The sequence below is a fragment of the Petaurus breviceps genome, unplaced genomic scaffold, assembly GCF_028583685.1.
Source record: "Petaurus breviceps papuanus isolate PSGF00001 unplaced genomic scaffold, PetGlider_PUasm1.0 90734, whole genome shotgun sequence".
Taxonomy (NCBI): domain Eukaryota; kingdom Metazoa; phylum Chordata; class Mammalia; order Diprotodontia; family Petauridae; genus Petaurus; species Petaurus breviceps.
The window spans coordinates 11,006,821-11,033,741 of NW_027187327.1; the positions used below are offsets into that span (position 1 = coordinate 11,006,821).

General features: G+C 35.8%; 1 long non-coding RNA gene across 3 annotated transcripts in view; it reads left to right on the forward strand.

Moving 5' to 3' along the window:
- Nucleotides 1–26,921, forward strand: part of LOC138145370 (uncharacterized) — a 216,375-nt gene that overhangs the window by 118,462 nt on the left and 70,992 nt on the right. The window contains exons 3-4 of one of the 3 annotated variants that reach the window (XR_011164202.1): nucleotides 8,105–8,155; nucleotides 16,377–16,421. This is a non-coding gene — a long non-coding RNA (uncharacterized lncRNA). Of the gene's footprint in view, nucleotides 1–8,104; nucleotides 8,156–12,424; nucleotides 12,577–16,376; nucleotides 16,422–26,921 lie in introns of those variants that run through there. The other 2 variants (XR_011164203.1, XR_011164204.1) reach the window with 2 other exon arrangements.

Consider the following 26,921-nt stretch of genomic DNA (forward strand, 5'->3'; position numbering starts at 1 on the left):
CCTTAGTTCCAAGATTTACATTTTCTGCATATCTCCTTTAATTAGGTCTTTATTTTTGCTTTGTTTGAGATTTTTTTTTTGCTTTGTTTGAGATCATGATTGTTAACCCTGGCTTTTTTTACTTCAGTTGTAGCATCATGGATTTTGCTCCAGCCCCTTATTTTAACTGTGTATCTCTCTGTTTAAAGTGTATTTATTGCAAGCAACACATTGTTTGATTCCAGTTTCTAAGGCATTCTGCTATCTGCTTCCTTTTTATGGGTGAGCTTGTCCCATTCACAGATACAGTTATAAAGACTAATTGGAGCATTCCCTTCATATTTTTTTTCTATTTATCCTTCTCTCTGTTTTTTTTTATCCTCTCCTTCCTCTAAAGTCTTTGTTGTTTCTGACCACTGCCTTTTTTTATTTGCCCTCCTTTTTGTCACACCCACTTTGTATTATCTTCTTTTCCTCCTCCTTCCTTGTTTGGTAATATGGAATACTATTATCAATTAAATATGATCACACATATAATATACATATATATAATACATAACATGTGTGTATACATATACACACATGCATTCATATATCTCTCTTTGAACCAATTTAGATGTGAGGTTCAAGCATTGCCGCCTCCATTCCTCTTGCCACTGTAAAAGACCTTTCTTGTGTGCCTCTTTTGTGTGAGATAATTTCTCCTCTCCCTTTCTCCTTCTTCCAGGGCTTCTTTCTTTCTCACCTATTAATTTTTTTCCACCATCTCAACATAATTGACCCACTCTTATACCCTTTTTATGTAGAATCTTTCTAACTTCCCTAATAAAAATAAAGTTCTTAGAAGTTACATGTATCATTTTCCCATATAATCACTTAAACCTTATTGAGTCCCTTATGATTTCTCTTTTATATTTACCTTTTTATATTTCTCTTGAGCCTTGCATTTGAAAGTCAAATTTTCTATTCATGGTCCTTTTTTTATCATGAACGTCCTCTATTTTATTAAATATCTATTTCCTCTTAAAAGTTTGGACTTACTTTTGCTGGGTAAGTTATTCTTGGTTCCAATCCCAGCTCCTTTGCTTTCTGGAATATAATATTCTCAAACTGACACTCCTTTAAGGTGGTGTTCCTGAATCTTGTGTGATCCTAACTGTGGCTCCACAGATGGAATTATTTCTTTCTGACTACTTGGAATATTTTATCTTTTACCTGGCATCTCTGAAATTTGGTTATTATATTTTTGGAAATATAATGAAATTATTTTCCCTGTCACCATAGTAGATTTTTATGGTCTGTTTCTTCTTGTTTCCTTTGCTAATTTTCCATGCTATTTATTGATTTGCAACTATTTTGTTAATGTTGGACTGCCTTCTGTTTTTTGTGAGTGGCAGGGTTGCAATTCTGAGGGGAAGGACTATCTCAAGTTTCAGGTTCTTTTGCGTTGTTGTTCTCAAAGCTAGCTCTGAGGGTTTGGAAGGTTTTGGTTCTTCCAAGGTGGGGTGATCTAGGGAGATCACTGGTCACTGCTTGCTTGGTCTGTACTCTGGCCTTTACCCAGGGAGAGCCCCTGATCCTTTAGGATTGCAATCAATTCTGCTCTTCTGTGTCCCTTCTCCCTTAGGGCCAGAAATGTATGATTCCTCAGAGTCCCTGATCCCTTGGAACCAGAAGTGATATTGCCCCTCAAGTTTTCCACTCTTTTTTGACTTAAAGTGTTCTTCTCTGCCTTTGAACTATGACCTAGAAGTAGGTATAAACAAGGAAGTCACCAAGCAGTTGCTTCTCATTACTCCCACTCCCTCTTCACTAAAAATCTTCCATTTTATCTTTGAACTATGACCCAGAAGTGGAAGTTGCCAAATACCAAAAGGTCCTGTATCCAGTGCTAGTACAGGGGACCTCTGCAATCTTTTTCTGATTAGTTGCAAGGTCCTCTTACCATTTGTAACTTGAGAGTATCCATAGCTGCTTCTGTACCACCTTCTCCCACCTCTGGTGTATTATACATGCAGGTTGTAGGCCAGCCTCCTCCTCTGTGTCATAGATCCCTCCTTCTGAACTCTTATATTGTCTTGGGCTGATAGAAAGTTCCACTCTGGCCTTTTCTTGGTTCTATCACTCCAGAAATCAATTTAAAGTGTTATTTTAAAGTTCTTTGAAAGGGAATGTTAGGAGAACTCACCTGAGTGCTTCCTCTAATCTACCATCTTGTCTTTGCTCCAGGAAGTGTATGCTTTAAATTATAAATCATTTAAAAGTACTTTGTTAATAGCAATGATGAAAGCTATTTTACAAAGGGAGTTAAGATTCAGGGAGATGAAGTGTCCTGCCTATGTTTACAGAACTTATAGATAGCCCATCCAGGACTGAAACTCAGGGTTTCTGAGGCCCATTTCTATACTCTGTTCACTACATCGAGGGTCATGATGTCTTTCCAATTGCTAAATCCCTTCATTTTTTCCCAATCTTCATTTTAATAGCACTTTTTAGCATAAAGTGCTCTAGAAATGCAAGCTGATATTGTATGGACAAATATGGAGAAAAAGGTGAATATTTAAGAAAGGGGAGAAAATATCAGCAAAGGCACATATTTTGTGGGACTCACAAGAATTTTTTAAGAAACAACATGAGCTGGCCCAGGAGCAAACTATTGAGAAACAGTTAAAAGTAAGGTTGGAAAGCTAGATCAAGGCCCAATGGTGCTAAAACTCGATATTGATGTAGATTGTGAATGTCATGCAGCAAATGTTATCCTGAAGGTAATATAACCTGCCATTCAAAGGCTATTTGAATGATCATCCTCCATGAGGGAGATTCATTAATGCTCCAAGCCTGCATGAGGGGTGATGTTGATAAGAACTTGGGAGAAGAGAAGATGGTCTCTGGTTTTTATCTCTGAAAGAGAAAACACAAGGCTCTAGATTCTATGCAGGGAAAATCTGGGAAGAAGAGTACATGTAGTGTAGGAAGCACCTTGATTGTGTCCCTTTCCCTATCTTGCTACACTAGACTCTTTGGTGCATTTTCCTTTCAGTGAAAGCTGAGATTCTCAGCTGAGATGAGAATCTGGCTCCCAGTGGGAGATCTCTTTCACTCTGCATATTGTCTGATGTGATTTCATCTGTATACCTTATCTAATTTTTGTTTGCTGTTGGCTTGTATAAATGTGTTTATTTGCTATTCTCTTATTATGTGTAGTTTTTGTGGCACTGGTATTTGATGAGAAGCCAGTCAAATCTTGTTTAAATAGTTTGGAACCACTCCTTCCTCATCAAAGTTTAGCGATTAGGAGTGCAGCTTGATGCTAAAAATAATCTCCCAAAGACCAAAAATATTTAAGGAGGTAAGATGACATATTTCTAAACTGGTATCCTTTTTCTGAGGAGGACAGAGTGGCCAGCTTCTGGTCCCAAGCCCCTGCTTCCCCTTGTAGAAGGAATCAAAGTCTCTCTTGAAGAACAGTAGGTTGGAGCAGTGAAGTGGTACAGTGAATCAGAACACCATCCCTGGAGTCAGGAGAAATTGAGTTCAAATCCGGCCTCAGTCACTTGATGCACTAACTGTGTGACCGTGGACTAGTCACAACCCCAATGGCCTTGCCTTACCCCCTCCAAAAAAAAAAGAACAGTAGGTGGAGGAAATTTTGTATATTCACTTCTAGGCAGACCTATGGGGACAGCAATAACCTACATAGAGAAAACAGTACTCTATTCCAATGTGATCCTCCCCCAAACATGTAATATATGAAGAAATAGAGATTGAGACTGGACCTATGATTTCATGTACACATGCACCTCTCAGACAAAGAAACTCCCTCTACTAATGCAGGTTAACAGCTCCTCTACAAATTGTAATCTTAGAGTTGGCCTGAACAACATATGGCCTGTGAAAAATGTAGTGAATATAAATGAGTTATCTAGAGCACTGAGAAGTTAAATGACTGAGGCCAAGGTGGCCCACACAGTATGGATTACACTTGAATGTAGATCTTCCAGGTTCTGAAGCCAGCTCTCTATTCACTATTGACTATAGTATGTAGTAATCAAGATTAATGTAACACATAAAATATTTACAGGAATACATTGGAAATATTGAAGGTTTGGTTCCAGAACACTGAAATAAAGCAAATATCACAATAAAGTGATTCACAAAATATTTTTGTTTTCCCAGTACAAATGAAGCTATTTTTATACTATACTGTAGTCTAAGTGTGCAGTAGTATTATGCCTAACACTGCCCCCCCCAAATGTATACACCTTAATTAAGAAATGCTTTATTGCTAAAGATTGCTAACCACATTTGAGCTTTCAATGAATCATCATCTTTTTGCTGGTGGAAGGTCTTGCTTCTATGTTGATAGTAGCTGACTGATCAGGGTGGTGATTACTGAATATTGGGGTGGTCGTGACAATTCCTTAAAATCAGACAACAATGAAGTTTGCTCCATCAATTAACTCTTCACTTGAACACTTAGAGACGACTGTAGGTTATTAATTGACCTAATTTCAATATTGTTGTGTCTCTGCAAATAGGAAGAGAAATTGGAAATGTCTAGTTAGTAGAGCAGTCAGGGCACACATAACATTTATTGAATAAGTTTGCCATCTTATATGGATGTGGTCCATAGTACTCCCAAACAATTATAATAGTAACATCAAAGATTTGATCACAGATCACCACAGCAGATATAATTATAATGAAAATAGTTGAAATATTCAAGAATTACCAATATATGACAGAGAGATATAATGTGAGTACATGCTGTTGGAAAAATGGCACTGATCAACTTTCTCAACACAGCATTGCCACAAACCTTTAATTTGTAAAAAAAAATGCAATATCTACAAAGTGCAATAAAGCAAAGTGTAATAAAATGAGGTATGTCTGTACACTCCAAAGTATTTTTCGTTTCATAAAACTATTAGAATAAATTATTGTTTCTTTTTTTCCAGGATTTAGAAATAACATCATTCATGTGAGGTAGGTAAATGTAAGTGGAAAATAGGTGACAATGTTGGATTGAATATTGCTGATTTAATTTAATTGTTTAAATAGTTGGGAGCTATAAAATGGAATTGAAACTTTTTTCTTTGAAATACAAAACACTGCTTGTTATGAGGCAGCAAGTTTAAGTCTCATAGTATGTATGAAGGGGGATGAAAGCAGTAGAACATTTACAATGACTCAAGAGAATCAAGTTTTGGCAGGCAAATGGTCCTGACTCATAAGTTCCTGAACATTTTCTGTTTTACATTATTTCCTTGAAATGCTTCCCATACACATCCCCGTTATTTAATAAATATAGGGGTTTTTTTTTGGTAACTTTGGGAAAGTTTCTTCATCTTGATGTAATCTAGTGCACTTGGGAAACTGAGGCCCAGGCAGTTAATTGGAGACTTTGTAAAATCAATTTAATTTTCTGGGTTTCAGTTTCCCTAGTTATAAAACAAAGTAGGTGCATTATAGCACCTCTAAAGTCCTTAAGATCTGAAATTCTGTAGTTGTATGATTTAAGAATAGAATCATAAGTTGAATCTGGAAGGAAAATTGGAGATTATTAGGGCATGTAATACCTTGCTTTCTTGTATTGTATTTCAAGGTTTACTATAGTACATAGCACAGGGTTAAGTGACTTGCTCAGGATCACACAGCTAGTAACTGTCTGAAGCCAGATTTGAGTTCAGGAAGAGGAGTCTTCCTGATTCCTGGCCCAGTGCTCTATCTACTGCCCCACCTAGCTGTCCCTTTAAGCATAGTACAAGATTTTCTTAGACAACAGACAAGTAATAATAGTCTACATTTACATACAACATTAAAGGTCACAAATCCTATTCCTGATAGCAAATCTATTTGAATATTATTTTTTCCACGTTACAAAAGAAGAAATAGACTCAGAGAGCTGAAGAATTTTGCCCATGGTCATATGACTAAAAGCCAGAAGAGCCCTTTGCTAAGTGTCATTTCTGTGCTCATTTTGCTTCTTTATGTTGTCTTTCTAGGTAGCACACTACCCAACAGCATGATATGGTCAAAGGAATCGAAAGTCACAGTTAGGGAGTAGTGTGCCTTTTGGGAGGTTGTGGACATAATGGGGCAACAATGCGGCACGCATTATCACACAAAACTGAAGGTCTAGGCAAACTTCTTTTAAAGATGAGGAAACCAAGGTCCATAGGGCCTTAGTGGTCAGAAATGCTCCCTCTGATATTAGCTTCGAAGGTTATGTAGGGTATTTCCAAAACCTTAATGTTGTGTTAAACTTAAAACTTCACTATGGCTTTGGGGACACCCTATATTAACCCAAGTGATCTTATTTCTTTTAACTTCTCAGAATGGATCTTTTATCTTTAAATTTAAGTAAGCCTCTGTGAATGACTGAATGAATGAAATAGCACATATGTAGCACTTACTTTGTTCCTAGCACTATGCTTTTAGAAAAAAATATGCCTATGTTTTCAGATTATGCCATCTATTGAGATTTTATGTTTGGAAGAATGGCCTAGGGATGTGTGATTGGCATTGTTCTTTTGAATATTTTGATAAGTGACTTGAATGAATGGAAAAGTGACATGCTTATCAAACTTGTGGCTACATGAATTTGGGACTGATAGCTAAAATTATGGATAGCTGAAAAAGATCTCCAAAGGAATGAACTTGACAATGGTGCAAACCTAATGAGATTCGTGTTACATATTTCTGTAATCAATAGTGATCCAGAGCATTTTTTCATATGGCTATAGATAACTTTAATTTCTTCATCCAAAAACTTCCTATAGTATTACTTATTCCAATACTTCAAGAGTTGTAATGTCATCCAAGCAGATAGGGATGGGAACAATCATTTATATAGCACCTACTATATGCCAGGCACTGTGATAAGCAATTTTTTTAGAAATATTATCTCATTTGATTCTTACAAGAATGTGGAAAAGTAAGTGTTATTATTATACCTATTTAATAGTCAAGGAAACTGGGGTAGACCGAGGTTAATTAACTTGCCCAGGATCACACAGGTAGTAAATCTGATGCTAGATTTGAACTCAGGACTTCCTGACTCCAGGACCAGTGCAGAGCTCTATCCATAGGACCACTAGCTGCCTCTATGCATTCAGATAGTTAACCTCTCACACTTTAGCAGATACTTTAAGTATTTGGCATGACCTCCCCACCACCCCCAAATCATCATGCTATGATCAATGGCTATTGAGGTTAACTAAGTTGTTTCTAGGAAGACTGTCATTGTGGTGATATCAGAGCCTTCCAACTTGGCAGAAGCTTCAAGAACATATTACATTGATTTAGCCACAGAGGTCATCTCCCCACCAAAATTAAGCATCTGAGTAGTGCTTTACAGAAGGGAGATTAAATTGAAAAGAGATCGATGTAAAGTCCTACAATTGGGTTTCAAAATTAAGTTGTGCCAATACAGGATGTGGGAGGAAAGTTTAGTCAATGATTCTTGTGAACAATAGCTGATGTTTTTATTGAGTTCCAAGCTCAAAATGAATCAACAGTATGATTGAGCAATTAAATAATAATAATAATAATAATAACAATAATAATAATAATAATAAATCTTTAATTCTCATGGTGCTTTAATTAAAGTAGATTACCTAAGACAAAGAATGAAATAGTCCCATCATGCTCTGCCTTGATCTGACTGCATCACAAGTGTTGTACTCAGTTCTTCACACTAATTTTTATGAAGGGCATGGGCAAGCTGGAGCATGTCCAAAGTTGGGTGATGAAGAGCTCAGGGGACTTGAAAGTATGATAAAGTGAAGTTTAAGGATCTGGAAACATTTTGTGCAGGGAGAAAAGAACCTAAAAAGGAAATAATAAATATCTTCCAGTATGTGAAGGATGGTTAATATGGAAGAGGGATCCAATTCATTCTGTCTAGTCTCAGAAGGCAGAACTAGGGAGAATAAATGGAAGTTATAGAGAGGCAGAATCATTCTCCATGTACAGAAAGAATACAACACACAACAGAAGGAAATAACCATTTATTAATTATATTATGTACTAAGTACTATGTTAAGGGCTTTGCAAATATTATCTCACTTAATCCTCACAATAACCCTAGGATATAATTGCTAATATTATCTCCATTTTACAGTTGGGGAAACTGAAGCAGACAGAAGTTAAATGACTTAACCAGGATTATACGGTAAGTCTTTCAGGCCAAATTTGAAGTCAGTTTTTCTTGACTCCAGGTCCAGAATTCTATCCATTATGCCACATGTTGTTCTTTAGTCATTTCAATTATGTGCAACTCTTTGTAATTCCATTTAGGGTTTTCTTGGCAAAGTACTGCAATGGTTTGCCACTTCTTTCTCCAGCTCATTTTACAGAAGAGAAAGTTGAAGCAAATAGGGTTAGGTGACTTATCTAGGATCACACAGCTAGGAAGTGTCTGAGGACAGATTTGAACTCAGGAAGATGAGTTTACCTGATGCCAGGTCTGGTAGTTCATCCACTGCACCATTAAGCCATCTACTGCCAACATTTTAAAACATTTCATAACAATTAGAGATATGTTCACATGGAATTGGCTACCCAATGTGCCCATCACTGTAGAGATTCAGGCAAATGCTGAATGATCACTTGTGACAGATATTGTAGGCAGTACTATTATTTAGTATTCTCTTGAAAGTAATAAGATCTAGTGTTTTATTGTCTACTATCTTGCTTCCTTTTGCTTATTTAAATTTTTTTCAGTCCAAATTTTCAAATTATGTCTTTCTTAATTGAATGTTTTAGAATTTGGCGAATGAATCTGCATCTTCACTGAAATTATCAGTTTAGACAGACTTTATTGAATTCATAAAGACTTCTGAGAGACAGTAGGTACATTTCTTTTGAATTATTCCATTTGAAAATTCCTGCTTGCAGTGATCATTCTTGGTTGAGGGATAGGTTGATGAATCATATTTCCTCTTAGCAGTGAGGTGAATGTGGGGGAATTACAGGTTGCCAATATTATATACATTGTCAGGTACGATTATTTTGTCAGATAGTTTTGTTGAATTATTTTCCTAGTTAGGGAGACTCCACTTTGGGGCAGGGGTAGATATCAAGAAAGCTGTAATGTTAAAAATACACAAAATATATTAGCACAATGTTGAAAAATATTTGTAATTTCATTGTTTCAGTAGTGTCTAGTTTGAGGGACCAGTCTTTCAATAGGAAAGAAAGTCATTTTGAAAATTAAAATCTTAAGGTGTGGACATAGCTTGCTTAACAAATTGATGAATGCCTCTAAAGTTACTTGTTAAAATATAATAACTAATATTTTAAAAGCATTTTCAGATGTACAAAATGTTTTCCTTATGACACCCCTAGAAGACACGAAGTACATATATCATCTCCATTTTACAGATAAGAAAACTGCCACACAATCAATAAATGTTTCATACAAACTCAGATCTCCTAATTCAAAAACCAGTGTTCCTTCCACTTTATATTTCCAGTTCTAAAGAGCTGACTATTGATGTCCTTTACCACTGACTTCTTTTTAAAATGGAAGTTTTCTTGTTGGAAGAAAATTCACTCAGACATATTAAAATCATATTATATGCAAGAGGTCATTTAAAATTACACATTTAAAGGGAAAGTAATTGTCAGCTGAAACCTTTACAGTTTGGCTCCAGGCTCATTTTAAAGACTAACTCCAGATTAAATCCCCTCACATACCATGTGCGGTAGCCAAACTAAGGTTTTTATTTTTGTACGCGATGTTATAAACCTCTCGTTTTTGCATTTTCCCTCATATCTAATTCCTCCTAAATCTTCATCCTCATCCACCTTCCAGTTTCTACAGCACTCAATACCATACCAGTCTATCACCCTTACCCTGGATCCACTTTCTTCCCTGACTAATCTTCATCCTGTAGTTCAACATAATGCTGCTCTTTACTATTCCATCCCTTGGTGTCTTGTCCAATAGGCTCCAAACTCTGGGTGCCTTTCACCATTAGCCTTTTCTCTGATTCTGCTTATGCATGCTACTGAACAGTTAGAAATCCCCAATAGTGCTGACTGGATCCATTACAAATTGATGTTTTTAAATCTCAACCTACAGCAGCAAGCAAATTCTTCAGTTCTTCTCTGAAAGATACTTTCTTGCATTCCTTAAACTAGAAGTTCTAGACTTTTTCTTCAATCTTAATTTCCATCCCATATATCTTTGCACCAGAGGACCTCATCTCATAGTTTACTAAGACAATAGAGACCAATCAGTGAGCTCATTGTTTTCCTTCTTTCAATTTTTTGAAACCCCTCAACACCATCACCTATTCTTTCCTTTACTCCAGATTCTGATGAAAGGTGGCCTTTTTCTAATCAAGATACATCCCTTTTCTCATTCTATCCCTTTCTGTCTTATCTGGAAGAACCCCTACAATCATTCCCTCCTCTATATGCTCTATACAATTACACATATTCATGTCTTCACTTTGATAGTATAATCTCCTTGAGGGCAGGAACTCTTTTTTTTTTTTTGGCTTTTTGACTAGACTTTGAAAACCTAGGGTCATGTGATCAATGAATTATTTTAAAGAATTCTTAAATTAAATGGACAATTTTATAAGTACAGAACAAAATTGATTCTCTGAAAAATGCACTTTTATCATTAGATTTGCCATATTTAATAGACTGTGAATAATTTTGTAACACTTTTGTAGCACTTAAGGCACCCTCATCTCATTTATAAAACCCCCCAAGAAAAGATACTGAATGTTCAAAATCTAAACCACCAGATCCACTTAAGACTTTAGCATAGGAGCCTCAATTGACAAATTTACTTTTTTCTAATTGGCCTGAGAATAAATTACTTAAAAGTAAGTTAGTTAACAAAATAGTGTAGTAAGAAAAGTAAAAACAGAAACCAAAGAATAATCTTGGTATACTCTCCAATCAATATATAAAACATCAGTGGGAATAGGGAACATGCATGATAGCATATCTGGAAGGTCACATTGGTCATAAATATCAATAATCAGAGTACAAGTATAGAGGAATACACATGTAGAAAGCCTGTATGGCCAAGGCATATACAGGGAATAAGACATCTTTTGAATGCTGCCCAGGTCTTCTGGTAATGCAATTGAGCTGCTGTCTATTCTAGCTGGGTTTTTCTCTTTCTGGAAGCTGCTAATCATTGGATACAGAGACACTGATGCCCCGACTTAGACAAAGCATTGAGCATTTTGGCAAATTTCATAGTGTCCTTCTGTATGAAGCTTCTGGGCTTCATCTCTTCAGGGCACTACTGACCCACTTTTTCTCATTTAATAGAGTGTAGTAATTAGAAAGTCTTTCTCTGATAAGAGCAGGTAGATAAATTTTAAATCACAATAACTATAGCTGATTAAGGGTCTTAGAAAAGTAATCAGGTAGAGTTCTCCAAACTAAGATTAAAAATGTTCTTTTTGCTCTTTCCTATTATAAGAATCTAAAGCATTATTCCAAACCTCTGTCTGATTTCAGGCTAGAAAGTTCCTTTTAACTTACATTATTTCTGGATTCCCAAACTGCATTCTCCTTCAAATCATTTTGAGAAGTGTGGCAAAGGAAATTATAAAGGGTTGAGGGTCTGAGGCAAAGTGGTTTTCCTCAATTTCCCAAGACTCTTTGGGTCTTGTTATTCATTCTGAAGACTAAAAAGTTTTTTTAAGAGGCTAAATTGCTGGGAGCCTATCACTAAGTCCCTCAAATAATTTATTCCAAATTCTTGATGTGTGTGTGCAAATGAGGCCAGCAACAGACCTCTCAAGCCTTCCAACATAGGCCAATAAATAAAACAACATGGTTATATAATTAGGATCATGCCAAAATAAAATATAAAAAGTTAAAGTGTGTTCATAACATAGTATTTGAAAACAAGCCTATATTTTTTTTTTGAGAGGGGAAGGCAGGATAATTGGGGTTAAGTGACTTGCTCAAGGTCACACAGCTAGAAAGTGTTAAGTGTCTGAGGTAAAATCTGAACTCATGTCCTGCTGACTCCAGGGCCAGTGCTCTATTCACTGTGCCACCTAGATGCCCCAGACAACTCTATATTTTTAAGGGAAGTAACAATAGCTTGTAACAATAACATGTAATTGAAATCTTGTGATAGGACTGTTTCAGACTTTGAAGTAAAATGTGGCTTTGGATCACTAAATTTGTTCCATTTTTCAATTCAAATAGAATTTCAGTGGAAGATTTAATTATAAAATAAATAAAGCACAAAAAGTCTTTTCATTATGAAAAGAATGCAAATTAAATCAATACACAGAATCAGAGAATCTTAGGAAGCAAGTTGTACACATATAGGTAAACATAAAGCATATCTAAGGTCCCTTCCAGAGAATAGCCTATACTAATTTGGGGGGAGGGAAGGTCCACAAAAGTTTTCATATATGAAATTTTATATTAGATGTGCTTTGGATTCTAGGAGGCAGAGGTAAGGAAGGATTGCCCTCCATGCAAGGATGACTGCCTAATCAAAATGACAAGAGTTGGTTGACTGAATTGCCATGAATAGAGAATCATTCACCAGCCAGTTGACCAAAATGAACAGTACATGAAGAGGAATGATGTGAAATAAGGCAAGGAAAACTGGAAATTTTTTGTTGTTGTTTTTGTGCTTGTTTTATCTTAGAAGTAATGCAAGTTTTTCTGAGTATGGATTTTGATTTAGGGAGATCTTCATTTTAGGAATATCAATTTGACAGGTGTATGGAGAATGAATTAGGTGGCTGTTGCAATAATTAAGGTGAGAAATGATGCGGGCATGAATTAGGGTGAAAGGTAAGTATGTGAAGAAAAAGTGAGGTATATGTTACAAGAGATATTAACATATATATATTAATTTTATGATTATTTTTAGTTTAAAATATTCATTTCCACAAGAGTATTAGTTACAAATTTTCTCCCCAACTGTTCCCTACCCACCACACCAAAAGAGCTATCCCACTGAATATGCCATCCCCCAATCTGCTCTCTGCTATATCCTCCCCCACTCGCCCTCTGACTTTTGGTAGGGCAAGATGGATCTCCATAACCCAGTGCCTGTATAACATATTTCCCAGTTGCATATAATATATATATATATATACACACATAGATATATAACTTTTTTAAACATTTGATTTAAAATCTGAATTCCAGATTCTTTCCCTCGTCACCTACCCTTACTGGGAAAATAAGGAATTCAATATACGTTGTACATGTGTAGTTACACAAAACATTTTCATAGTGGATATACTGTGAAAGACTGACTATATTTCCTTCCATTCCACACCCCACTTGTTCTATTTTCAAATTTGACCCTGTCTTTTTTAAAAAATGTGTGCTTCTATCTACCCTCCCCCCCAATCTGCCCTCCCTTCCATCATCCCCCCTCTTATCCCCTTCCCCCCTACTTTCACATAGGGTAAGATACCCAATTTAATGTGCACGTTATTCCCTCCTTAAGCCAAATTCAGTGAGAGTAAGGTTGACCCATTCCCTTTTGACTTCCTGTTCTTCCACTCCATTGTAACAGTTTTCCCTTGCCTCTTTTATATGAGATATTTTACCCTATTCTGTCTCTCTCTATCTCTTCTCATTATATTCCTCTCTCACCTCTCAATTTCACCTTTTAACTATCATCCCCTCCTATTCAATTGGCCCTATGCCCTCTATGTATACCTGTACATATATATATACACACACTCACATATGTATTCATACACACATGTACCCTCCTATATAGGCATATATATGTATGTGTACATATATATATATATATATATATATATATGCATTTTTATTCCCTTCAACTATCCTCATACTGAGAAAAGTTTCATAAGTTACAATTATCATTTTTCCATGTAGGAATGTATATAGTTCAACTTTGATAAGTTCCTTATGATTTCTTTTCCCTGTTTGCCTTCTCATGCTTCTCTTGCTTCTTTTATCTGAATGTAAACTTTTCTATTCAACTCTGGTTTTTTCATCAAGAATCCTTGAAAATCCTCTACTTCATTAAATGACCCTATTTTCCCCTGAAAAGATATTCAGTTTTTCTGGGTAGGTGATTCTTGGTTTTAATCCTAGCTCCTTTGATCTCTGGAATATCATATTCCAAGCATTTGGATCCCTTAATCTAGAAGCTTCAAGATCTTGTGTTATCCTGATTGTGTTTCCACAATATTTAAATTCTTTCTCCTTGGCTAGTTGTAATATTTTCTCCTTGATCTGGGAACTCCAGAATATTCCCATAATATTCCTAGGAGTTTTCTTTTGGGGATCTTTTTAAAAAGGTGATCGGTGAATTCTTTCAATTTCTATTTTACCCTCTGGTTCTAAAATATCAGGGCAATTTTCCTTGAGAATTTCTTGAAGGATGATTTTTAGGTTCTTTTTTTTTAATCATGGCTTTTAGGTAGTTAAATAATTTTGAAATTATCTCTCCTGGATCTATTTTCCATGTCAGTGGTTTTTCCAATCAGATATTTCACATTGCCTTCTATGTTTTCATTTTTTTTTGCATCTGTTTAATAGTATCTTGATTTCTCATAAAGTCATTAGCTTCCATTTGCTCCAATCTAATTCTGAAGGAATTATTTCCCTCAGTGAGCTTTGGAAATTCTTTTTCCATCTGGCAAATTTGGCTTTTTAAGACATTCTTCTCTTCATTGGGTTTTTGGGCCTCTTTTGCCATTTGAGTTAGTCTATTTTTAAGGTGTTATTTTCTTCAGTCATGTTGTTGAATCTCTTTTCATGATTTTCTTGTGTCATTCTCATTTCTTTTCCCAACTTTTCCTCTACTTTTCTTACTTGATTTTCAAAATACTTCTTGAGCTCCTCTGTAACTTCGTATTTTTCTTGGAAGCTTTTGGTTCAGGAGTTTTGACTTCGCTATCTGCCTCTTATTCCATGCTTTAATCCTTTTTGTCCCCCAAAAAGGAATCTAAGGTTTGATTTCTGTGCTTGCTTTACTTCCTTTGCTTGCTAATGTTGCCACTCAATTACTTGATATTTGAGCTCTTTGCTACAGTAGAACTCTGGTTCCAGAGAGGTGAGCTTTGTCCCAAATCGCTGTTTTTTGTTTTTGCATCTGGCAGACCTATTAGGTGGGTTCCCTCTCTATAGACACCACAAGCTCTGGCTCACTGCTTACACACCTCAGGACCTCCACCCAAGACAGTGATCCAGATCCAAGCAGGTTAAATCAAGAGCGATTACCCTCTGAAAGATTACTTGATCCCCCTTCAATCTGCAGGCCAGGAGCTCTGAGGCAGCCATGCCACAGTGCCTCCTGTTTGTTCTTGTCCTGAGGGAATAAGCCAGACTGTACTCCATCCCCCCAATTCCAACAGAGTTCCACACTGACCTCTCACTTTGTCTTTGGCATTTATGGGTTGATTGATAATTCTGGAAATTGCCACAGCTGCTAGTGATCCACTCTCCAGAAGTCTGCTTCAGCCACTGCTGATAAGGGTCACCCTAGGGCTAAAACCAGGGGCTTACACAGGTCTGGGCTTGGGTTCCAGAGTGTTGCTATGGGCCCTTCCTGTCTGCCTGCTGGGCTGCCTTCAGTGGAGAATTGTTTCTCTCTGTCACTTTGTGCATTATGTAGCTCTAAAATTTGTTTGGATCCATATTTTATAGGTATTTGAGGTGGTTATGGGGGGAGCTCATGGAGTTTTTCTGTTTCTATGCTGCCATCTTGGCTCTGCATCTATGAACATATAATTGGCAAAGTTTGATAACAAGAGATGTCAGGGAGGATTCTTAGGGTTAAAACCTGGATGATTTGGGGGGATAGTGATATCCTGGATAAGGTAGGTTTTAAGAGAAACATAATGAGGTGTTTTAATATGTAAGATTTGAAATGCCTGCAGGATAAATGAGTGGAAAAGCACTGTAAGCAGTTAGTAATATTAGGCAGTGAGGTGGCACAGTAGATAGAGTACTGGGCCTGAAGTCAAGAAGACTTTTCTTCCTGAGTCAAATCTGGACTCAGACACTTCCTAGCTGTGTGAGCCTGGACAAATCACTTAACCTTGTTTGCCCCAGTTCTCATCTGTAAAATGGACTGGAGAAGGAGATGGGAAACCACTCTAATATCTGTCTAGAAAAGCCCAAATGGGGTCATGTGGACTGAAAACAACTAAACAATAACTAAGTTAATACAGAACTGGAGTTCAAGCCAATAGATACTGATGAGATCACTAAGGGAAAGAGTGTAGTGAGTAAAGAGATGATGGGTTAGCATATAGCCTAGAAGACCCAGGACAGAGTCTGTGCAAAGATTAGTTTATGCATACAGGACAATCTTAACTATCAGTCACATCCTAGACATCTCCAGCCATGCTATCTTTAATCAGTACATCATCATCTCCACTTTCTTCCTACAGGAAAATTGGACTCTGCCCCTAGAACTCTGCCCTGGATTTTGGCAGGTGAGTTTGGGCCTTATCTTGTTTGTTTCCAGGCATTAACAAATACTTTCTAAATATTCCTAGGAATAATGTCACTCCTTTTTTGAGAACTCCTTTATGTATAGTTTTTCCCCACTTTTTCAGGGAAGAGAATATCTAACATACTTTTATTTATATATCCAGTGATTAGCATAAGGCAGGACACATGAGATAAGCAAAGAGAAATATTGGTTCTTATATAGAAATACCTTCTAGATACAATTCTTTTAAAGTGATAAGGCTGGAGCGACTAGGTGGTGCCGTGAATAGAGCACCAGCCCTGGAGTCAGGAGGACCTGAGTTCAAATCCTGCCTCAGACACTTAACACTTAACATGTGACCTTGGGCAAGTCACTTAACCCCAATTGCCCTTCCTTCCCCCCTCCAAAAAGCAAAAATAAAAAAGTGATAAGGCTGCCAGGAAAGGGTTGTTTTACACCTATTGAACCAAATGAGAAATGAGATTAAGCCTCGGATTCTATCAAACCTGTTTGAGTTTCCATGCAGTTACAAAGTATTCAACAAAAAACTGTTGAAATTCAGGATTCTTACAGTCCACTCATTCTATCCAGAGGCTTTTTTTTTCTTTTCCAAGTCAAAGAGAGAAATTTGACCCTGACTGTGTTCCTGGAGGCCATGTCTAATCTAATTTATTCTCAGTGGAACTCCACAAGTGAGCCTTAGTGGAGCCTTTTATGCAGGCCTGCTGTCTTATTACATTCTACGGAAAGTCTTGCCCCCTTAAAAGTGTATGATTCAACTCTTTTGGAACAGGAGCATCATGTGTATGAAATAAAAGAATAGTGACATTAGCTGAACAACCCTCAAAATAAATATTGAATATTTTTTACAGAAATACTACCCAGTTGTGGAAAAAAAATATCACTGTCTAAAGGGCTTTCATTGAGATAGTCCATAAATTTCTAGCCCAGTTCTGTCACAGGAGGGTCTGACTTATTTCTTAACATTCAGAGTGCAAATAAAAAAAGGAAAAACTGAAGTGTACAAAGCATAAGGAGTTTAAGTTTAGAAGCAGAACTTGCTTTTAAAGCTCTTCAGATGCTGGCTTCTTCTTATCCTTCTGGGCTCCTTGAACATTATTCCTCCTGACACACTCTATAATTCAGCTGTTCTTCACAGATTACATGCCACTTCGCTTCTTTATGCCTTTGCATTGGGTGTCTTTCATGCCTGGAATTCTCTTTCTCTTCACCTCTCCCTTTCAGAATTCCTGAATTTCTTTTAGATGTACCTCAAATGCTGCCTTCTGCAAGAAGCCTTCCTGATTTTCCCAGCTGTAATGCTCTTCCTTCTAAGGTTACCTAGCACCTTCTCTGCATGTATCATGTATTTTTGCACAGTTTGTTTCCCTCCTCTCCCTTTCTTTCCCTTCTCCTCCACTGTTCTCCTCTCTAATGTGACACACATTCCAACAGACATTCTAAACTATGTAGACACACATAATACCCTTCAGGCACACACATGTCTTTCATCATATTTGCATACATGTAAAATTTGTCATGACTACATAGGTTTAGGTTTTTAAGACTATCATTTAACAAACCCTTTACCACCTAGATGCTATGACTGAAAGTAAAATAACTGGCTAAATGAAAACAGTTACTTGCTTTTGGATTGAGTGAATCTGTTGTTTAGGATTTCCTCAAGTATATGGCTCCTGAAATGACGGTAGGTAGATAATTGTTTATGCTTTCATATTGAAATATATAAACTTTTACTAGACTAATCAGTATAAATGTTAGTATAAATGTTTAGCTTAGTTGTTATGTCTAAGGAAATAATATAAAATTTAGAACAAGACTTAAATAAATGCAAATAATTAGGAACAATGTGGAACTTTATTGATGAAAGTTTAACTATTTTTAATGACTATTTAATCTAATTAAATTTTCCCACCAGAACTTAACAGGAAACAATTTTCATTTTGTCCTTAGTCTTTTCTTAGGTCAGAAGGATTTGTAAAATATGAAGTTGACAGTTATCAGGTATTTATTCAGCACTTCAGAAATCCGTTGCTTTATTCTGAGTCCTTTACATGTGGTTCTACCCTAGATATCAACAAATTGGTTATAATTTATTAGGAAGAAGACATTAAGTGACTCTTAGTATGACAGTTTCTTTCCAAGTATTCTTTTGATCTATCCAGTCCTTCCTTGGAGAACATAAACTTGATACTTCATATGGCTTAATTTAAGCTGGAAGAAGCAAGCTTTCCACATCTCTTACCCACAAGTCAGGAGTCTGCAAGTAAAACTTGTAATGGTCTCTTTCCAATCCAAAAAAGATTTTCCTGGCAACCATGGTCAAATCACTGCTATTCTCCTTCATGATGAATAACCAATCTCTGATCTCTATTGAATGAATTTTTTTTACAAAGCTTTGCCATTTTATAACTGTGAGTTGTTGTTGAGTTATTTTTCAGTCATGTCTGACTTCTCATGATCTGACCTTCTACAGCAGCCCTGCTTTTAAATTTTAAATGGGTCATTATTTTTATCCCTTATGAACTATTTAAAACACATTTGAACAAGACATACATAGGTTTATAAATAGAAATAAAGACAATATTATCTCATACATGTAAAATGCATGAAAACAACCCTAACCTCCAAATCAACAACAGACTTTAAAAATAGCCAACCTACCAATACACTTTCCTAGACATAGTCCGCACATCACTCTATACCCATATTTTCACATGCACAAATATTTGAGTCAGGCACTTAAATATAATTTATGAACAATGAGCTATTTTTTAACCTTTAACTACCTTTTCATCCTTTGGTACAGAACAGCACATATCTCTAAAGGGTCAGCCTAGTCTCTATTGGGTTGTCACCCTGCCCCATACACAGGTGGTAGTGGAAGACCCAACATTGTTCCTTTTTCTTGTAGACAGAACAATGATTATATCAATAATTTCTTCATTTACAGATTCAGATCCTCATTGATAGTTGTGGTTATGTTAGCAACTGAGGATCTTTCCCTAGCTCAATTTCTTTCATTTGAGTTATAGACCTCTAAATAGAAGCTTAGACAATTCACATAATTTCAGTTTACTTCATGTCATAAAATGACCAATTCATGGCTAGGCCAGACATAGGTGAGCTGCTTTAAACACTGGTAGATTTTCTTCCAAGAAAATCTGGAGACCATAATAGCTTTCAAAAAGCTTTTTGTTTCTTAGTTACTTGCTTAGAGTAGGCTGTCCTCTGGGCCTTCTCCAGAATGTAATGGCTACCTTCACTGGCAGTAGAGATGCCTTGGCACTATTATACTAACTCATCCAATCCCCAGGCAACTGGGCCCAACTTTTTGGTTTCTTTTACATCATGGGTAACATATAATTCCCATGATGTGTTTCACCATTTCCTTTGCCTCCTAACACACATATCCAGAGATGCTCAACTCTGAAAATAGCATTTGGGTCATCTTGTCTACCATTCTTCCAAGTCAGGATTATTCCTTATATAGCTCATATCTTTCAGGATTTGGAATACTTTTCACATATTAGTGACTCAAGTGAAAAAGCTAACACCATTTCTTTTGGCAGGGAGCAGAGGCCAAAGCTTGGCAGATCAAAATCTTGGGGTTCTGTCCTTGCTTATTTTGCCCTGATTATTAAAACTCAAGCAAACCTAAAAAAGGTGCTTATTGCATGGTCTATTCTTAAATATTTACAGCTGTGTTATTATTTAGTTGAGCTATTACCTTTATAATTAGCTCTGTTTTTTAAATTATTCTGCATTTTTTCTTTTAATTTCTTTCTCATCTTGTCTAGTATTTAGATGCTCATGCCTTCCTATATTGTTGCTTTCAGGTCATTTTACTAAAAATAGTCTTGGCTTACATAAAACATTTTTTTTCTCCATAGGGTTAGTGGCGTCATTTATTCTGATTCAAATTTAAACATGGAGAAGGGCAAATAAATGAGTGAATGAATGAAAAATAATATTTATCAAATATATACTATGTTCAAAACATTAAGGATACAAGAAAAGGAAGCCAGATTGTACTTTCAAGGAACTTTCATCCTAATGGGGAAAACCACACAAAAAAGAAGCATTAGCTGTAAATCAGATAGAAAAACCCAATGGTCCTTAGTGTGTAGCAAAGCAAATGGTGATTCATTTTCTTTAATGTCATTTCCATTGATAAAACCATGACGATTTCTATTACTGAATTTTCCAATGGTGCCAATGTTTGTGATAGAGATTTGAGAGGCAAAACTTTTCCTTCTAACCAAATATTTCCCAGAACCACAAATTTGAAAATTCCATCATCAAATGTTCTTTTCTTTGGGTTCAATCAATCAACATGAATTTATTGGGTACCTGCTTTTTGCCAGACACTCGGATTAAGTTTGAATCTTTCCCTATACACAGTTAACTCATAATATCTTAATGTGGACAAATTTCCCAGAACTCTTCAAATTTTGCTGATGGCTAAAATCTTTAAGCCTCCATGAAAAGAGAAAGGGAAATAAACATTTATTAAGTTCCTACTTTGTGCCAGACACTATACTAAGTACTTTAGAAATCTTATCTCATTTGATGCTCACAGCAATCCTGGGAGGTATTATTATTATTCTCATTTTTTGCAGTTGAGGAAAATGAGGCATAAAATTAACTGACTTGTCCAGGAGCTCATAGTAAATGTCTGAGGCCAGATTTGAACTCAATTCTTCTTGAGTCCAGGTCAAGCACTATATCTGCTATGCTACCTTTCTGCCTTAAAAAAGCATTAATGTGAATATTTTATATAAAAGTGTATTTAGAAGGGATTATATGTTTCATATCCAATTATTTGCCTTGTTTAATGCCAAAAGAATGTAAGGTCCTCAAGGAAAGGTAATATCTTTTTTTTTTTTTATAGTACTAATGCCTGGTACATAGTAGGTATTGAAATAAAATGTGTGTTCCATTGATTTTTTGAAATTTTCAATCAATTCCAAAGGCAATAACTATATTTTAAATAAAGACTGTGTTTGGTAATGCGTATAGTTCAAGTTAATTAAATCTTGTAGTATTTTGTGTTTTGTCTAAAATAATTTTTAAAATATATTTTTATTTATTTCTCTGAATATTTTCCAATTAAGTGTAAAAAATTAACATTCAATTAAAAATGTTCCAAACCCTCTTCCTCCCCTCCCACCTCTTCCCCCTTGATAATTTGATATCAATTATACATGTAAGGTCATGCAAAATATATTACCATATTAGAAATGCTGCAAAATAACACAGATAAAAACCCATGAAATTTTTTTTTAAAGTTTTAAAAAAGGTTGCTTAAATTTGTATGCAGAATTCTTCAGTTCACTCTCTGGAGATGGATAGAACTTTTCATCATGGGTCCTTTGGAACTGTCTTCAATCACTGTCTTAATCACAATAACTAAGTCTTTCATAGCTGATCATTCTTACAATATTGCTGTTAATATGTACGGTGTTCTCCTGGTTCTACTCACTGCATTTTGCATTAGTTTATATACATTTTCCAAGGTTTTTCTGAAACCATTCTGCTTGTCATTTCTAATAGTGCAGTAGTAATCCATAACAACCATAGACCAAAACTTGTTCAGTCCTTCCCTAATTAATGGGTATCCCCTAAATTTCTAATTCTTTGCCACTACAAAAAATATCTACTACAAATTTTTGTACACTAGGTCATTTTCCATTTTTTAAACTCTTTGGGATACAGACCTAGTAGTGATTTTACTGGGTCACAGGGTTTAGATTATTTTACAATCCATTGTTGCCCATAATCTTAACATATTTGCATTTATGGCTACAATTCAGTATTTCATGGTTATACCTATGTCAGTGAGTGAGGAAGAATTTACTAAGCACCTACTCTGTGCAGGGATTACAAAGTGTCAAAAGTCTCTGCTCTCAAGGAGCTCACGGTCTAATGACTGACATATCATATAAAGAACCATGGACAAACTATATACAGACTATTTGGAAATAATAAACAAGGCAAAACACTAGATTAAAAGAAATTGGGAAAGATGTCCTGTAGAAGATAAAATTTTAACAGTGACCTGAAGGAAGCTAGGGAATTGAGGAGATGGAGGTGAGGAAGGAGAGTATTTCAAGGATGGGGAACAGTAAGTAAAAGTTCTGAGTCAGGAGATGGAGGGTCTTGTTTGAGAAACATCAAAGAGATCAGTGTCACTAGCAGAATATGTGAAGAACAGGTATAATAAGCCTAGAAATGTATGGGGGTGGGGCATATTATGAAAAATTTCGAACACTAAATACAGGATTTTATATTTTATCTTGGAAGTGATAGGGAAGCCACTGGAGTTTATTGAATTTGTGGAAGGTGAAATACCATGTTCAGACTTCTTTAGGAGTGCCCAGAGAAAGGGGAGGTGTGGTATGACATCCATAGTTAATCATCACACCTCCATGCATTAGAATACAATTTTATGAGTTTCTGTGGTCAAAAAATAATAGTAATCTTTGGTGATGAACTTCTCTGACACTAATAAGGCTGATGCTAGTGAATGAATCTGTCACCAGGTCTATACTTTAGAAACATTTCTAATTTGTTTTGACTTGACAGAGTCTAAAACTCTACTGGAAGAGATTGCCCATTCACACCTTGTTAGAACAGTGGAAAAGAACTGTAGTGAGCATCTTTGTTGTTGTTGTTGTTGTTTTTTTAAAGCAATTGGGGTTAAGTAACTTGCTCAAGGTTACACGGTCAGTTATTTCTGGGTGTGGTGCTGAGTATCTGAGCCCATATTTGATCCAGGTCATCCCGACATGGGAGCCAGTGCTCTTACTTGCTGAGCCACCTGGCCGCTCCTAAGCAATTGGGGTTAAGCAACTTGCTCAAGGTTACACGGCCAGGTGTTTCTGGGTGGGTGCTAAGTGTCTGAGCCCAGGATTACATCTCCAGGTCTTCTTAACACTGGAGCCGGTGCTCTTACTCGCTGTGCTACCTGGCCGCCCCTTGTCAGCATCTTTGTTAATGTTTATGTGTAAATGTGTGTAACTGAATGATCCAGGAGCAATAAAAATGTTTTTGTAAATGTAATTTTATTGATATTTCTATACTAATTTAAAGGCTCACTGTATGTTATTTTCTCTTATTTCAATTTTGTAATTCAACAAAGTAGTGTTAATGTGAGATCCTTGAAATGAAGTTCCTAATGTAAAAGCTATGTTTGTCTTTGTTGTATTCTTGGGACTTCTATGTTGCCTGGAACATAAGTACTTAATATATGTGTGTTAATTGATTGATATTTATTATCTTTGTTACCAAATAAAATTTTGGATGAGAGTTCTAGGCTTGGAGTCAAGAAGTCCTGAATTCAAATCTTGTCTCCTACACTTACTAGTTTTTTTTTTTTTACCCTGAGCAAGTCACTTATCTGTTTATCTCCATCTACTCTATTGAAAAATGGGGATGACAGTACCTCCCTTGCATGGCTATTGTAAGGATCAAATAAGATAATATTAGTAAATTTATTAGCATACTACCTGGTACATAGTAAACATTATATAAATACTTATTTCCTTCCCTTCCCCCTTTCCATTAATTTATTTACTTCAGTGAATTTGTGATCTAATTGGTGTGTTAGCTCCCAATGAGAAAGTCCTTCCATCCTACATAATTCTTTTCCATGTCTGTTCATAGATAGAATATAATATTTATATAACTTTTCAAGATTGCAAGATACTTTACTTATATCCTATTATCTTATCTTCTCAATAAGCCTAAGAGTTAGATTCTATTATAATCCCACTTTATAGATGAGGAAACAATGACTGAGAGAAGTTAATTACTTCTTCAGGATACCAGAACTGGTGGGATTTGAAGCCAGCTCTTTCTGAAATCAGTTCCTTCTGACTTTCAGTCAAGGTCATTATTCTGTCTCTCAAAAATCTCCCTCAAAGGATCTACTTAACTCTCTAGAGGACTTTCTGTGGTTCTTTTGTGGGTTATGGATACTAATGAAGCTTGTGAGCTATCAACCTGTTATCATTCCTTCCTCTGTATAGATGAACAGTCAAATATGCCTTCAATGATGTCTTTTCACCCATTTCTTTCATGAAAGTCATTGTTGGATACTTTAAATGACCATGAATCCTATTGATGAGGCCCTGTGATATTCTATAACTTCATACCATTAGTGAAATGTCATCTACAAATACCATCTTTCTCCCAGTGGAATTCTGCACAGAAACCACTTCATGCCAATGGCAAATATCTTCAGAGCATGTATTTTTGTTTCATTTCTGCTTGATATTGATAATAAGCAAATAATTGAAAAGTTACTTAAATCAATTATAGAATCTTGCATGATTTTAACTTATCTGTGTGAAAATGAGGAAAATGACTATCACCTAGATGGCAATGGAGGATTACATGTTTGGCACAGACAGCCTACAATGTACAATGAAAGAGGAACTCTGGAGGGGAAAGTAGGAGTAAAAGAAGTAATCAGGAAGATGAATGTCAAGGGATGACAGGTGTAAAGTTCGAGTGTTACGCTGGTATATCTATACTGTCAGGAGAAAACAAGGAAGGCCTCAAGAATATTCGATGAGAGTATTTGAGTGAGATAAATTACATTTAAGAAGAATCCTTAAAGTTAAACTTTATTTTATTGAATCTTTTTTTTTCTTGGTAATCATTAGGTAGTTGACATAGCAAACTACAGATTCTTTCAACTCTCATACAGTTTATAATTATTCAGATATGTTCTGCCATCAAAAATCACCTGTGAATGTCCATTTCTTTTGTTACACATTTACATCAAGAAAGCTTTCCTTATGTATTTAGGAACTCTGATCAACATAGTGACCAAGCCTAAGCAATCTACCAAGCCAATGATAAAACATTGTATCCATCTTCTGACAAGCAGGTTGATGGTTTCAGGGGGATGAGATATATATGTATACATGTGCACACAAACATGCATGTGCACATAACTACATGCATACATACATATAAATTTATGTATATACCTATAAATACACACACATGTACACACATACATATACACGTATATACATCTTTTGACATGGCCAGTGTGAGACTTTTATGCTTGAAGATACATATTTACTATGGTTTTATCAGAGCAGGGACTAGTTAGTAGCCAAGTCTCCTGACTGCTGATTAATACTAATATTCACATAGTACATATGCCTGGCAATGTGCTGAATGCTTTGCAATTATTATTTCATTTCATTCTCACAATCATGAGAAATAGGTGCTTTTATTATTTCCATTTGTAGATGAGGAAACTGAAGAAAAGAGAGGTAAAATGGATCATACAGTATGAGATAGTAAGTGTTTAAGGCTGTATTTGAACTCAGGTATTCCTGTCTGCAGGACCAGTAATCTATCCACTGCACCATCTAGTTACCTCACTCTCTTTCACTGAGGTTGTTAAAACTTAACTGCCTTGAAGGGAGAAAAATGGGTGGAACAATTTATACATTAACAACAGCACTTTCAAAACAAACAACTTTGAAAGAATTAAGAACTCTTATGAATGGAGTGACTAATCATGATTTTAAAGGACCATTCTATCCACTTCCTGACAAAAAAGTGATAAGACAGGTTGCACAGTGAGATATATATTTTTTAACATGGCCAATGTAGATATTTGTTTTACGTGATTATGTATATTAATTATTTGTTTTTTTAAGGTGGAAGATGGGAGGGGGAGAAAATACATTTTTAATTTGAAAAGATATTATTTTATTAAAAAAAAAACAAAGTATCCTACAAGGCTTTGTTCTCTTTCATTTATTCGTGAATTGTTTTTTTTTTTTGCTACTTTTTCCTAAGGTCACAATTACATTAAAATCATGAATTGTCATGATATATGTGAACTTAGTATAAAATTATTCATAGAATTTCTCTTTTTCATCCTTTGAAAAAGAAGTTGGCATTTAAACTGCATTTATATTCATGGTAGTCTCTGCTTATGCTCTCATAATGAGCACTGCAAAACAAGATCACCAAATATCTATGAAACGTTTCTTATGGGCTTTGGGCACATGATGAATTTATCTCTGTTAATTCCTTCTTTTTTGTCCCCAAAGAGAACCTGTGGTTCGTACTTCCATTTAGCTGCAAATTATTTATGTGTTCTGGTTTTATTTAAAGCAAGAAAGTTGATATGGATATGGTTTCATACTTTGAGGAGCATATCAACTCGGTTGTTAGAAATGTCACATTAAGAATCCCAATAGTTAAATACATTTTTGTACATGTTCTAAGAACTAAGTTATTCTTGGTATCCTCTTCCTCCTTCTCCAGTCTTCTGCTACCACCACACAAGAAGTGAAGGGAGCCATACATAAATAGGGTTGTATGTTATTTTACATATGTTAAAAGTCACCATGATTTACCAAAACTCATACTCTAGTGGCCAGACTCACATTGAAGAACATCTCTTTATTTTGCTAGACTTGTCCTCAGACATTAGGGAGAG